Genomic DNA, 16,439 nt, shown 5'->3' with positions numbered 1-16,439 from the left:
AAAGAGAATAAATTGGCGCCTGCCCCTCCACTACCCCTCATGAGGAAGCTGTGGACTGAGATGTCTCCCCTCAGCCTCCTCTTTTCCAGGCTGAACAGGTCAAGTGACCTCAGCTGCTCCTCATACATCTTCCCCTCTAGGCCCTTCATCCTTCTGGGCTTTGCCATGTCTCCGTTTCAGAACATCATAGTGGGGTGGAAGTGGTGACAGACTGCACTGGTGACATCCCAGTGACCTCGTGGCATGCTGTCCTGCCTTTGGTTGCAAAATACTTACCCTGAACAAGAGGGAGAGTGTGCATCTCAAGTGACAATACAGTGGTTTTGAAAGGAGAAATGGCAAATACAGTAAGATTACAACTTCTTTTTCCCCTCAAGTTTGCAGGAATGACTAGGAAGTCAGCCAAGAAGCAGATGAGATGATGAGGAGAGTAATAAAGGAAGAAAGATGAAAGTCACAGCTAAGATGTGTCAGTGGTGTTACACTGGATCTCACATTTTCAGTAGAGACCAGGAAACAATATTCTCTTCTGAGCACCTTCTTGGAAATTCTGATTAAATCGAAGCCACATTAAGCTGTCGCATAAGTGAGATATAATCTCTCATGTCCCATCACACTGCTTCTCATATTTATAAGAAAAGACTGCTGTTGATTGCTTTAGTAGAGTCTTGTTAGAGGTCCACTGTGAGACTGAACGGCAAATCTTAGGCAGGTATCTCAATAAGTTAGAAAACTCCTCCTGTAAAACTTGTGTTTGCTCCCAACATTCATTGCCTGTTTTGCAGCGGTGAATAGGCCAAACCCACCTTTTTTGTAAGTGGTCTGGGATTATTATTGAAGTTGGAGTGAGATCTAGCCCAGGCCAGAACAGCCCTCTTCTACCTCTGCTTGACCTCTTGCATGGGAAGACTATGCTGTGTGTAAAAACCTGCCAGAAACTGAGACAAATTTTATGGTTTAAAATAGTGCTGCTTTAAAAAAAAATACTTCTAACTGAGGGTGGAAAAAAATGTAGGAGAGATTATGAATATTCAATTAAATTGTATATATTCCAGCCTCAACAATTCTGTGATTCTGTGAATTTTAATCCAGACTGTGCTATTGCGTGTCTTTCACCCCAACCATCAACACCTATTTTGAGAACAAACAAATCCTAAAGCTGCACATATGCATTTTAATCTCAGTTGAAGTCTGTCTCAGCAGAACCACTTGGGGCACATTTCTTTTAGTACATATATAACTTTTGGTTATGCAACAGGCTTGAAATTTAAGATTTATTATTTAAGAACTTCTTATAAAACTGTGCTTCGAACACTCTTGTTGAACCTGAGCCTTCTGACGTTCAGTAATTTGCTTTGTGTTCATCCCAGACTATCAGAGAAATCCCAACATATCACATCTGTTTCCACTGGAGACCTGTATCCTATCAATAATGCAGCATCATCAGACTCTCCCTGAAAAGCTCCTGTGTTAGAGAAAGAGGGAGAATGAGAGCGAGTTTTTAAAGGGCAAAGAGCTCTTTTCCCTATCTGAGTCATATTTTCTATTTCTGTCAAACTAAACCATTCTATTTAGCTATCTTTTTTATACAACGGCCTTTCCATATTTTCATTGCTAATGTTTTGAGTGATTAGGCTATCATCACATTCACGGTTTTCAAATTACTCCTAGCAAAATTTGCTGTAGGTGAGTCCAAATCCTGGGGAGAAAAAAAAAAAAAAAAAAAAAAAAAGAAAGATATAAAAAGAAAGATATATGTTCTTGGATGAAAAGCTGCTGAAAATGTTGTTAGGCAGCAGCTAGCAATGCAGACTTAATTTGCTCTACATCATAAGGACCAGTTCTACAACGTCAGAGTGAATCCCTTAGAGCAAGTTACCGTGCTGTGTTACATATCCTTATGTATCCTGCAGATTCTTCTTGTTGTTTTAACAAACACATTGGGAGCTTTAATGAAACATTTATTTTATTTTTAATTGACATGGATTGTGTGCTCCCAGGAGCAGAATGGTTGCAAAAGACAGCTTTCCTATCGGTCTGATTTACTAGTTGCCTGAGTTAATTTGTAACTCTCTCTGCAGTATTTGGATTGACTACTGAGCACTTCTGGCAGGCTCAGCCCATGCCTTACCCTTATATAACTTTCTACGTGATGCTACTTATCATTAAACTGTGATGTACCTACATAATTATTAGGAATTGTAAAGAGGTTATTAGAACTGGATTTCCTTTCTCCATTCACCCCTCTTCTTCTCAATTGCCTTGCCTTTTTGTCTTTTTTCCTCTCCTCTCCTCTCCTCTCCTCTCCTCTCCTCTCCTCTCCTCTCCTCTCCTCTCCTCTCCTCTCCTCTCCTCTCCTCTCCTCTCCTCTCCTCTCCTCTCCTCTCCTCTCCTCTCCTCTCCTCTCCTCTCCTCTCCTCTCCTCTCCTCTCCTCTCCTCTCCTCTCCTCTCCTCTCCTCTCCTCTCCTCTCCTCTCCTCTCCTCTCCTCTCCTCTCCTCTCCTCTCCTCTCCTCTCCTCTCCCTGTTTAAATAAATAAAATCACTATTTTTTTAAGCATACACTTGTTTTTATTAGGTTGATTGAGCATAAGATGGTAACCTTCATGTGGTCCTTCTTGGAAAGTGCTTCAGTACAACCATGCCATCAATTTTAGTGTATCCACTTGAATAAGTTCCACTCCAGGCTGGCTGGATATGTCAGCTCTAATGCAGGAGATTTGTAGCCAAGTTAATATATCTCAGCCTTCAGCAGGCCTAAGGTCCAAAAATGATTCAAAGGACAACCTAAAGTACTTGGTGTACTTACATGAAATACAGTAGCATCTATGGGTTCCAGCCATGGTCCAGGAATTCCTGGTGCAGAGAGCTTACAAAACCAAAACAGAGAGCAGGCCCTTACATGATATACGTGCAGTTTGGGCACCAGATGAAAAGGATTCTTTGAGGAGTGCTATTAAAAGCACAAGAGAGAGACATATTGCACAGACTTCAGGTTTTCCTCGGTGATTTATCTTCACAATTTCTCAGACACAGAGAAGTCTTGAAAGGTCATTTCCACCTCAACTTCCATCCAGCTACCAAGCGGAATGGTTTCCAGTCATAACAGTGGCTCTAACCTGAAGCACATTTTAATTTTAAATTGCCTTAGCTAATTTATTACATTAATAAAAATAAAAGCTGATGTACATTTCGTACATGTGCTTCAAAGTATTTTCTGCTACATGGCAAGGTTTCCTGAGTGTGTGTTGCTGGAGTTCATAGCCTTGTCCTATGCAATAGGTAGGAAGGTTCCAATAGCATCACTCACAGCCTGGGCACTGCTCTCAAAGTATGTTCCATCCTATGTTAGCCCAGATTTTTTATTTTAGTTTATTTTTTTCTATTAGTTTGTTTCCCATGTCAGTGGAGATTCTGATTTGATTAATGGTGCAGATTCTGGTATAATTAGTGATGATTTGATAACTGGATAACTGATGTAGAGGAGAAGAGCAGCATAGTGAAAGAATTACGAGAAATCATCCTCACTGAGAAAATACATGCTTGAAATCCTTACAGACCTACATCAAACATAGTGCATCCTCATTGTTTATTAGATTCATCTGGCTTATTTGATACATAGTAGAATCAGAGGCAACTTTTCTTTTCATTGTGCAGCAAGCCTGAGTCTAGATAATCCACTGAGAGTGAACAGCAATTTGCATGTCTGCTCTTCTTTCAAAATTAATTATAGCAGAGATACACGTTGCTGGGAACATTCATCAGGGTGAAGGAGATACAGGGACATGAGATCTGGTGATTGAAAGGTAAAGGGAATTAATATTTTAAGATGAACAAGCTTTTTTCAAAAAAAAAAAAAAAGAATTACTAGTTTATCTCAATTCAGTTTTTATTGACAAATGAAATGTCTCTGAGTAGATTTTTATTTTTGAGACATTAATGACACTTGTCACTTTATAAATATGTATATTTTTAATTGACATCTTGCAGAAAGCTTGAAAATAGAGGAGACAATGTTAAATTCTCCTGGGTATGTTGTGACATGTTGCAGGAAATCTGTGATGGTCGCACCCTTGTGTTATGAACCATGCTCAGGGGCATATGCCACTCAATTGCTTTTAAATGTTCTGTGCATGACTTCTCAGCCAGCTTAAAAAGAAGTAGGAACCATTCAGCCATGGTATTTGCTTTCACTTTTGATTTGTTGATCTGAGACAACTGCAAACACATACACCTTTGTGCTATTATCCGTGGACACAAAAACACATCATAAAGGCTAGTCATGAATACTTCCCAAAGGAAAGACCAGTGCAATATTTCCTTCAAATCACTGAAATATATATATATTTATTTGGTGTTGTTTCCCCTTTGCTTACCCCATTGCTCTACAACATAAGCTCTTTGAAATGAGGTCCATTCCAAAATAACTTGACCCAAGTTGCAGTAAGATATCTGTCTACAACCATTTCATGATTAGCAGCTCCTTATTGTTTAAAGATTTCTGTGACAAGTTGAGGGTTTATAGCAAATGCTCTGGCAGACATGAACATCTGTTTTATAAGACAAGTTTATAAAATAGCTTATTTCATCTTCAAACCTCAGAAATAGTATTTTGAATCAGTGGGACAGCACTTGTCCATGAGACAGATAACAAAAGTATAATGGACAGAGCGTTGGAAAATGTCTTTATTGTCAGTGATATTAAAAATAAATTACTTGCATAGCAAAGCACTTGTTGTAGGAGGTGAACAGTAGAATATACCAGTAACATATGGGTCCCACTGTTTTTTTTTTCTTTTTGTTTGTTTGTTTTTTCCCTTCCAGGCCAGTAGATGCTAGAGAGATTTTTACCCTTGGTAACTTAAAATTGTAGGTGTTCAAAAATAAACTTGATACCAGCATCTTTGCAGCTCTGTGTGGGGATTTTTCAACAAGGAGAGGGTGCTTGTGCCTTTTGTCTGCATTGCTCATCGCAAGTCCTGACATCAGAGAGTTCTGGCGATGGGATGGTCTCAGGGAGGAATTTTGGGCAGTTTGCCTCCTCCACACAGGGACAGGACATCCATGCAGCGCTGAAAGACCTGAACTAGTCAGCCACCATGAGCAGTCACAACAAGCAGGACTAGCTAGCAGATTTCTACATTTGTAATCATTTCACTGTTTCTCCATCTGTTTCTTGTACGCACCTGCTGCTTCCCAGCATATCTTCAGACTGCCGGGGAGCAGGGCTGTCTTTTCATTACACAAAATGCACAATGACTATGTTAGTTGGGGGAATTCCTGACTGGTCTGGTGAGACACTAGAACAATGCAATCAAGCATAATCACACTTGTAATTAATAATAAGATGATTTGAGGCAATCTGCATGAAAGCAGTCTATCAGTCAGGAGAAAAAGACTGATTGTGTCTTTCCTATTAAAAGAAAGATTGTCACAGACCGGCACTTACTAAATACTTACATGCTTGTGCAGCTTGATAGGTGTCTTTGCCCTACATTATTAAGGGATTAACTTGGCATTTTATACATGGAAACTATTGCAGTATCCTTTTATGTGCTGTTGAGAGATTAACCCAGTTTTTGAACCTGTCTGTTTTCTGTTTGTTTTGTTGATTTTTTTTTTTTCCTTTCCCCCATGACCAGTCACATTTTTTTTACTGTACACTGGACATCTAATCATCACGGTGAAAGGGCCACAAGCTAATTGAGATTATTCATCCAGTAGCAATAGTTTTTATGGACTGTTAACACTATTTGTCAGAACACTGATGAATTGTGAAGGTCCTTAAAACTCCATGCTTTACTGCAATCACCTTCAGAGTGATGCAAGATCTGCTTAGAATTGAGGGTGAGATTTGCCCAAGATTTAATGACACATTTTGGCAACATAAAGGAAGCCAGAAAACATATGGAGACTCTGATGGAGGAACCCTTGGGTTGCCAGAAGACAACAGTCATCTTGTTTCTGACAGCTCTTCACAGTTTCTCCATGGGGAAAGGAAGTTGGGGTAAAGTCAAGAGCATATCTTGAATACTCTAGATACTGTTGCTAACCAGCGTAGGTGTGAACAGCCTACTTTCTTACTTCTGAGAGGAACTAAACCCTTTTCAGGCTGTGAGCAGCACCAAAATGAAATGTAGAATTATTTGAGCTCTGCCACACTCTGGATCCAAGTGTCAGGGTCAACGTGCTGATATTTTCTCTTCAGTCACACTTAAATTGTGTTTTAAATTATCTGAAATGAGAAACATAGCAAAGAATATTTTCATAGCAATATTAAAATAATGAAAATTGCTTTAAGTTGTAGAATGGTGATTTAATGGTGATCAGTAGGTACTAAATCTTAAAAATAGCCAGAAAAAAAAAAATCAAAATATGAACTTGAACTCTTCAGTTAAATGACACTTAGGCACTCAGACCACAGGTCATTGTTTACTGAATACAATTAATAACATTTTACAAGGAGGACTTGATTGTTATTCCTTTGATATTCATGGCATATTGTACCTCTGTTTTGATTTTGAATGTTAATGTTGCAGCATTCACCTATGTTAGTCAAATGCCTCATATTACACTCATATTACACTAATCATTCTTAATCTGTTTTGTAACTTTAAGGGTATCAAGCTGTATAATAATAATAATAATAAAAAGTACAGCTTGCTAAATTGCTTTTCTACATTGATAGAAGTAAACTGAATTTGAAGAATTAGGTAGATCTGTGGAAACATCCTGGTTTTGCCCAAGTCACAGTATATTCTCAGCAGAAAGCCAATCGGTACAGTCTTTTCTCTACTGCAGAAAATGTTTCCCTGAAGAGTGAAACAGAATAAATGAAAAGGGATTCACAACATTATGTTTGCTTGCTGTTCCTTTGCTTTCATTACCAAATAATTATGTCTCCTTAAATTTAAGCAGGAAAAAAAAAATAAGGGAGCCATTTAATTATGCAGGCTATAAGGATGTTGCTTGCTCTAATCTTTTCAACACTCCCACTGGGGTAGGCTATGACCTGGTTAATCTGTACATCTGAACCAAAGGCAATTAACTTGCTATGAAGTTTCACCAGAGACAATGAAACTAAAATCTGCCCTGCAGTTGCAGTGGGATTGGACATGTGAATAAAACAACTAGGCTTTGGCCCCAAATATCAAGCACTAACTCTACTGTTCATGGAGCAACGTAAGAGCTTTGGGAATCTCTGTAAGCTTAGGCACTCCTAAAAAAGCACAGATATCTTAAGCAGGAAGAAAATGCACACCTCATCTTGTGATGCAGAACATTGCTGATTTGCAGCCTATGTTTATATCTTTAGTTATTTTTAGGCAGTCATTTTGCTGAGTTTTATTTGTAGATGGTAATACATAATAAGGCAATTGTGCTCTAAAGCGATCAAAAAAAGAACAACCTGATTTTTTTTTATATATTTTTCCTGAAATTTATTAGTGAGTAGATAGGCCTATTCACCGGGAGGATGGGAAGAACCTTTTTATGGTCTTCTTTGCCCTTGCTTATTGGAGTATTTTGGGAGTGAAATGATACTTGTTAGGTAAAATGGTTACAAAGCCTCAACTCCTCCCTTTATTACACATTTTTTCCTTTGAATGCTTATTACTTGTGCATAGCCAGGAGTATGAGGATCACAGACGCCTTAAATGCTATTTATTTAGCTTTAAATAGAACCAATCAGAGCTTATGAAAATATTAAACATATTTCCAAATACAATTTGAAGGTAGAAGTCAGGCAATGGCTAAATCTGTAACTGTCTCTATCACAACTTCTGATAAGGACTCTACTACAGTCAGAGCATGCTCTTAAGCTCTGGGTTACCTTTACTGTTCCTAGGTGTCCTCACCACAAAAGGCTGGGTCAGTTCCTGAGGATATATTGCTCCACAAGTGGGTGGAATTTATCTCACCTAACTTTGGAAGGCTAAAACCTGTCTGCATCACTTCCAGAGTGTGACAGATCTAGTCTGCTGTAGGAGTGGCAGTTTGAATTATTTTCTGCAATTACCTGTTTCCTCCTATTGATTATAACAGTACCTTAAACACTAGATTTCTACGTTGATGTTTTTCACATTGCAGACTTTTCCATCTGTTTTTCTTCTGCTGCAGTATGAGACTTTCCATGAAGCATTTTTCTTAGCATCATCAGAGTTCAACAAAGTGCCAGATCTCAGATTCATGTTCCCCAGATTTCCATTCTGCATCCCATAATGCTTTCAACATCATAATATCTAGCTATGTACATACATCAGTGTCTTCATACATCTCTTTTTACTTCTACTATCATCATAGATCACTGAAGAACTTCTATATTTGTCTTGTAGATTGGCTATCTTTTCCTTCTGTATTCAGAAGGTTAAATTATTCTTGATTAGAAGTACAATTGATGGTCGTGCTCAAGTGTAGACAAAATTTTTTGAGGGAGATGAATGGATAGTATAAACCCTTCAGAAGAATTGTATTTCAGAAGTAGTTGCATTCCACTGAGCAACATTTTTGAGAACAGCAAATAACTCCTGAGTGGAGGGATCACATTTTAATGGTTACTTAATAACAAGAAACAGTTGTAGAACTTTTGAGTATTGAAAGACATTGACGAAGATGTACAGTGAATTTGCTCCAGCCTTTCAGAACAGATAAGAGAATAAGAGGTGCTTTGGTAATGAAAAATGCATTGACTTCCTTCTGAAAGACTGCTAACCTGATAACCCATTCTGCTCTTGATCTGTAGATGCTATGTTTGAAGTTGGGAAATCCATGAAGGAGGTCATAGATAAACAGTTATGCAAGCATATCCTTATTCGCAAGTCTGTAATCCTGGAAAGTGTGTATGTCATAATTTTGGGTAAATGATTATTCTGAACTGTGGTAGGAGCAATACCTAACAGTTCGTGTGGCCTACAGACACTTACTCCAGTTCTGGTATTCCTTACCTTATCTCATGTATAATTCATCCACTCAGAGTCCTCATTCCATCATTAGGCACATGCTGCTGAATCACTGGAAACAGTTTTCTGTTTCCAAAATTACAAAAAACAAGGTGCATAAAGTTCATTTTAGTAATAAAGTTGCAGACAGTGTTATTCTTTCCTAATTGGCATAATCAACATATGGAAGACTCAAATATTTAGAGAGATTCTGAAATATTTACAGTATTATGGTTAACAGAGGAAGTAAAAAAAATAAAAAATACTGATATATCAGATGTGATCAGCTGAAGAGCATAATACAGGAGATATCAAAACAGGAGAGAGGCCACACTCCCCTCACCTGAAGGGCAGCATAATACCATGACCACGAACTCTAGACAACTAAACTTTATGTCATCAATAAATTGGATATAAACCCAAAAGACTGTTGAACGTGGACTTAAATCTTAGCTGTTTTATTAGTTGTTTTTCATGACTTTGTATATGCCCTTTTTCAGCATGAAGGTAGACAACATCACCTTGTATCTTGAAAAAGAAAGAATCTGTTGCTTTGGTTAAAAGAATGTACACTCGGGACCTTATGGTGACAGGATCTCTGCCTTCCTACCACTATACATCTCCCAAAGCCAGGTTGGCTCCTGAGGCTCTCATGGCTGCTCTTTCACAAAAGTGGTTCCCCATGGTACACAGGGCCATGCTGGCCTGTAGCAAGTACAAGTATTTTACCTCTGTATACTAAGGAAACCATGCTCTTCCTCATTCTGCATGCAGAGATAAAACCCTATCTCCTTTTTATGGTCCCTTCTGGTTCCATTTCAGATACAGTGTAGCAGAGAGGATGTGTTTCTTCCAATTCCATTTTTTAAAAATGTTTCTCAGTTCTAATGGTGGGGAAAAGTCGTACTAGGAATATCAGATGTGCAATGTAGAATCAGATAGAGCAGTGATCCATTGAGTTCAGTGCTGTTTCTCTTGTAATAGCCTGAAGAAAATGGAAAAAAAAAAAAACTCACAGTAAAACTATGCTGTCTTGTCTTCTCCTCACCCCAAATATTTAAAAGGCAGAAAAATCAACAATCTGAAAATGTGAATTAATAAATGTCTCAAATAAAATTATTTTGTTGTTGTTGTTGTTAGAGCACTAATCAATAAATATTTATTTTTGCAATGGAAGTTCATTTTTTTCTTCAAATTGTCAAAAGGACATTCTTTATTAAAATAGATTTGTGGTTTTTTGTTTGTTTGGTTGGTTGGTTTTGAACCATTTAGTTTTGAAACTGATGGTTTTGATTCTGGAGAATTTATTGCTTTTGAGAATAACCATCTCTCCCCCATCCTCAAAATGCTGATGCAGCTGATAAGGAACAAAACTTAACCCATCTCTCAGAAAGGCCTGTGAGCAACTGAGCCAAAGATGCAAAGGAACTGTTTGAGGAAAGAGAAGGGTCATGAAAGGGACAAACACCCTAATTTGAAGTCTAGGTAGAGGCCCCATTTAACTGAAATAAAGGAAGGCTGATTTGGATAGATTTTACTGATGGCTTCTGGAAATGGAATTGCACTACTTCATTAAATTTAGATATGTTACAAGCAAATCAGTGGGAGTAAAGACAAATGTCTTTCTTGTGTGTTCTTTGAGACAAAAGGGATGCAAAAATATTATCTGAGCAAGGAAAACACATCACAGAGTATAAAACTTTGTGGTGACAAGATACTGTGATGGATTTCTATCCTCCAGAGCTTTGTGTAGATATTTTATAGTTAGTGATAAAATAAATGGGAAGCTTGACATTTTCAGGAAAGTGATCTGGAAACGAGCAGAATAGGTAAGAAATTTCATCTATTGACTTTTCACTAATTGATGTGAAAAATCGGGGGACAGATTTTGTTCCTAGTCATACCTGTACAAATCATCAGTAATGCTTATCTCTATGAATGATGAAATTGATGCAACAGAAGGTGGCCTTTGCGTTTCAGATAAGTGAATCTTAAAATCTGTATGCTATTAGTTTTACTCCTCACAACACCTGCTTTTGTAGTTTATTTTACCTAGAGGACAGCTTAAAATGCTGCATGTAAATTAACACACCACTCTAAACTCACACTTGGGATGAACAAAGTTTAAATGTGAAACAAACTGAACAGAGGTTATTTTCAGTGCACTCTTGTCATATTAATGAATATAAATGAAATGAACCCCTCTTTGGACTGTAATCACCCAACAGATTAGAAACTTTGGGATCCAATTCCAAGAAGATCTATCTGAAATTTATGGCTTCCATATAACCAACCCTGGGGACTGGCTACATTGTGTTTTTTTTTGGCAAGGGCTTGGTAGCCGGGAGATGTGCAGAGGTGGCCTCCGTGAGCAGAGCCCAGCAGCTGCCCCATGTCAGATTTGAGCCAGCTCCAGCTGGCTCCAAAAGGGACCTGCTGCTGTCCAGAGCTGAGCCAAGGTTAATGTTGGGGGGGCCTCTGGGATAGCAGACTGAAAAAAAAAAAAAAAAGAGAGAGAGAGAGAGAGAGAAAAGAAATGAAAAAAATGTGCTGGGGAACAGCAGCTGGGAGAGAGGAGTGAGAACCAGCCTCCCTCTGCCCCTGTGCTGCTTGGGGGAAGTAGGTAGATGAGAGTGGATGGGGCAAAGGTGTTTGTTGTTTGCTTTTAGTTTCTCACTGTTTTAGATCGTTAGTAATAGCCAATAAATTATATTAACCAACCTATATGGAGTCTGTTTTGCCCGTGATGATAGTTGTTGAGTGATCTCCCTGTCCTCATCTCAGCCCCTGAGTCCTTTCTCATCATATTTTCCTCCTCTCTTCCTTTGAGGAGGGGGAGTGAGGGCACGGAGTTCAGCTGCCCAGAAGGGTAAATGCACCACAATTTCAGAAAGCCTATTCTCCCCTTAATGTTCACAGACATTAGCAGGACAAGTCCATTCCATGGTGTTATGAGACCCTTGGTACTGTGTGATCCTAGGATGCTGCTATAACCTAAACCTATCACCCTAAACCTTCAGCCACTGCAGTGTGAGGTAAAATTCATGTTAACATAAGCAGTGATGCTCTGTTAAAGTGTTGTCAGGAAAGTCACAAGCAATTCATGACATGGGAAGTGACCAATTTCTAACTTGTTCTTCCACAGCCAATCCACTAATTTCAGAACATCAGCCATGAAGAATGTCATATATAGATAGGAGGATATCCTGGAGCTGGCAATTTCTAATTCCATTCTCACACTTGTCTAGAGCTGTTGCTGTTAGTCCCTACTCAGAGACAAATGTCCAACACTTCATATGTATCTGACACAAAAAGAACTGCAAACATGCAGCAGAAACCTGGCTGGGCTTGCAAGTTAATTTACAGCAATTTCTCAGCCACACCAACTACAAAGAGTGAGAAACAGGGCTAGAAAACCAGTAGAAATCTGCTGTTGAGGTGTTCCCCAACACTAAGATATAGCTATTTATCTAACAAACCAATGGGTAAGAAAAAAATTTGTTTAATCCCTCATAAGAATTACAAAATGCTTTCTTAAAATACTGTCTTGAAAAAGTGTCCATAATTTTTCCAGTGCTTTTCCCTAAACCTTTAATTTAAATACAATACCATTGTACATTTTGTCATATATCTTTGCTTCTTTAGCACATGGTTTTACAAAATGATTGGCAGGCCAATTGTCTACCATTAGACAGAAAAAAAAAAAGTGAGAATTGGGAATGGACTAAAGTCATGGGTTTGGAAAGTGGTCAGAGCTACCACTGTGGAAATGCACATATTTTGATAACATATTCTGTGTATGAGAAGCACTTACCAGTTTAGCTAGCCTTCACTGTAGGAAAAGTAACTGCTCTCTACATTGCTGATAAACATATGAAATCATCAAGCTTCTTTTGAATGTATTAGCCAAAAGAGTTTCAACCTCCAACTTCAACATAAGTATCCATAACCACTTAAGTCAATGGGATTTTTCTGGGTATTCAGTATTTTTATGCATATTTGTGTGGGACAAGCAGAAGAAACACAACATGCCACAGAGAAGCAGAAAATGAGCAACCAAAGCCAAGGGACACAGTCTGAATAAACACTGAGAATATGACTCTGAGATGAATGCAAGCCCGCAGCAAAACCTTAGAATTAATGTTGGCTGGAAAATAAGGTCAAAGTGCTAGTTTCCTTCTTTCAAATGTTTCATGCTTTCCAATGTAATGGCGTGGGGTTAGAGAAGCATCTGTTGCTTTTAAAATAGAGGCTTTTCTTTTATGATGAAAAGAAAACCTAAGTGATATAGACCCTTTAAGCAAATGTAGTATACTGCTGTAGATATTGTAATAATGTGAGATTTTGTTATTGAATTTGGACTGTCTACAATTATGAGCTTGGTTTTCCTTATATATTTTCAGTGGTTTATTTGTATCAAGAGAACTGTGCAAACACCATTTGTCTTCAGAAGGTGTCTGGAAGGTAATTACTGCCCCTGCTCTGAAATTATCCTTTCAGCTTTTGCCTTGCTGTGTGCTTGAATAGGCACACTCAAAACACAACACAGAAATGAATACAAGATATTATTGCCAACAATTGCTGCACCCATTTCTTAAAAGCATGGGTGAGTCAAAATTAGGTAACCCACAACAGAGCTAAATATAATTCAGTCTTTGAGAAGGAATGCATGGCATAATCTTTCAAGGTCAGAGATTGAATAAAAGTTTAACTGCCAAGGCAAGACTTTTTAAATCCTAACTCGTATTGACACGGGTATTTTAAAAAGAGAATCTTACTTCTGGAAACTAATAAACATGTGGGCAGCAATGATCCTGCTGTCACTATATCAGCTATATATCAGGTATGATATATTGATATGTGTGGGTGATAGGTGAATAGACAATATGCCAGTCTGAAAACCTATTTGCCTTTCAATTTATATTATTCTGTTTGGCTGATGCCTTGAGTGATGACACACATATTCTTTTAGCAGCCGAATAAGTATTCTACGGCACTATTCCTTTATAACAAATTATGACTCAAATTCTGTGCTTGGCTGAAAATGAGCAATTAATCGTGGTGGTCATTTGTCAAAGACTAATTCTGGAGAAACAAATCTCCGTATTCAAAGGTGTATGTAGTGTACTCACATACATGTTACCTTTTTTTTTGCTTAGATTTTTTTGACAATTATATTTTTGTTTTGTTTTGTTTTGTTTTTGTTTTTTCTTTTAGTTAAAGAGCGCTGAGAATTCAGGGACTATGGGGTAAGGTAAATTGTGAACTCTGCTTTCAGTACTTACTGTGATAATGAGATAAACCCTATTCTCACTCTCTATAGCATTAAAAAGTGCTTGAAAATATGGTGAGAAAGAGCCATGAAAGTGGGCAGTTGCACTTAAAAGAACAACACTTTAAATGTGCTATGTTCAATTTACTATAAATAATTGTTCCAGTATAAACCTGTATTTGAAGATCTGAATCAAATGGTATTCCCTGTTTGGTAAATAATTTCAGGATCTTGTTACTTTCAGTCAGAACAGAATTGAAAATAAGGAGGAAAAAAGGCTGGGAATCTTGTGAGAATTCTTGACAATGCTTTTCTTTTGTCATCCTGCAGAAGCGCTTTGCAAAAGTACATAGGGGAATGTTGGGGTTTAGACTTAAGTGGGATTCAGCTGAAATGAAAAGAAAACCACTGCATTTGATTCAGTTCTCATATACTTTTGTTGCACTCATATCTCCACTGTATTGAATATAAGTTTACCTTGGTGTAAATGAGAGAAGGTGTAGGCACAAGCTTGGATGTTTTGGAAACCAAAAGTGGACCGAAGCTGCTTTAAAAAAAAAGATGCCAAAGCACCAAGAGCTCAGAACCTGTTTTGTTGGATTAGACCAGTTAACTGATAAAGCAAATCTGCTCAAAGCCTGGTCTTTAGTTGTTCTCTTGCTTCAGGCTCAGTTTTGTCACCTTAAATAATACCTTAGTTTGTAAGTAATGCACTTGAGGACAGCTGCATGTGAGGTTGGCCCTGTTTTGAGTGGGGCTGGATGAGGTGACCTCCAGAGGTTCTGTACAACGTTCCAGGATCCTGTGGACTTGGGGCACTGATTTACATAAGGAAAATGGTGCAGTTTGATGTCAATTGTGATGTAATTGGTGGAATTATTTTTGCTGCATTGGGAAGGGAAAAAACTCGTGTTTGTTTTCCTTTATTTTGATTATTGCACATTGTGGTGTGGAAGGTTTTGTGTGTCTTTTGCACTTTTTGGCTGCTATATTTTAAAACTTTCAAATATTCTTTTGGTTAGCAGTGATATCACTATTGTCAGCCCAGAAGAAACCATACCTAAATTATTATTTTTACTGCTTCAGTACTAAATTTGGCCTAACCCATTTAAGTCATTTTTAGAGACAGATTTGCATTTGAGCTGGTTATGTGAATGCCAAGTTTCAGCCTACAATGGCTGAAAACAGCTGAATAGTGAAATCGAGAGTGACAATGTTTATTAAGGAAACAGCTCCTGACCCTTGATGACAGCTCTGTGAATTTGATGATACAATTGTTTGAGGATGCTCAATCTTGCTCATAGTTATTACTACATGGATTCCTAATTTTTTGCCTTTCTTCATCCTCGGAACATGTTCTGCCCCTCACATGTTTACATTACTAAATTTTACTTCTGCCTGTTTCCCCTGAGTGATATCTTGTGAGGGACCACAATATGTACAATATCACTTGCCTTTATTTTCACAGGTCTACACTCTGCCTTTAGGCATAGCCTTCAGTCAGATTTGTTGCAATATGTTGTGCCATAGCAAGGGTAGCCCCAGGAAATAATGTGTTGCAGACATTATTAAGGCACAATTTTTCCTAAATTTTGCCTTCATCTATCTGGCAAATTGCTATCAGTTTCTGTAGCAAGAAACTTAACTAGTCCTTAAACCAGCCCATCTGTGCTGATCAGTGCATTTATGTTTCTAAATATATTGTGTGATGTACACCAATGCTTCAGAGTGGGTACAATATTAGAGTTTTTTCATTTCCCTCCACCTCCATTTCCCCCTTTTTTTATATTCATTTATTTCTCTCTCTCCAGTTCTACATATTCTCATTTACACCTGTGGAAGTGAGGTTGAGCTGAGGAGAAGGCAGGCTCAGGTTCAGGTTCACAGTCCCTATGACCCTTTCTGAGTGTCCATCCCACACTGGAGCTCTAATTTACAGGGAACAGTGGAATCAGATTCAGGATATCTGATGAAAAGCTCTAATTCCTGATATAATTAGTCCAAAAGACAAAGTGTGAATGTCACCAATGTGTTGCATAAACTAAACAGTCTAAATATTCATGAAATATATTAGTAAGATTGTTTTGTTTTGGAGCATTTCTATCCTCTACTTTAAAAAAAAAAAAAAAAAAAAAAGGGCAAAGAGGTATAACTGAAGCTCTAGATGCCCACTTGCCCATGTTCACATGTGCATTGGTGAAAAGACTTAAAGCACAAAATATCTAAAGGCTT

At 38.0% G+C, this 16,439-nt stretch overlaps 1 long non-coding RNA gene across 1 annotated transcript; it reads right to left on the bottom strand.

Moving 5' to 3' along the window:
- Positions 1-5,847: 5,847 nt before the first annotated feature.
- Positions 5,848-15,016, bottom strand: LOC140001710 (uncharacterized). Its single transcript, XR_011807201.1, has 3 exons — positions 14,685-15,016; positions 8,942-9,022; positions 5,848-6,234 (listed from the first exon to the last, which is right to left on the bottom strand). It is a non-coding gene; the product is annotated as an uncharacterized lncRNA (long non-coding RNA).
- Between the last annotated feature and the right edge of the window lie 1,423 nt (positions 15,017-16,439).

The sequence above is a fragment of the Anas platyrhynchos genome, chromosome 2 (assembly GCF_047663525.1).
Source record: "Anas platyrhynchos isolate ZD024472 breed Pekin duck chromosome 2, IASCAAS_PekinDuck_T2T, whole genome shotgun sequence".
Classification (NCBI taxonomy): domain Eukaryota; kingdom Metazoa; phylum Chordata; class Aves; order Anseriformes; family Anatidae; genus Anas; species Anas platyrhynchos.
Note: the sequence above shows the minus strand (reverse complement) of the source record. Positions and strands in the feature narration are given on the sequence as shown.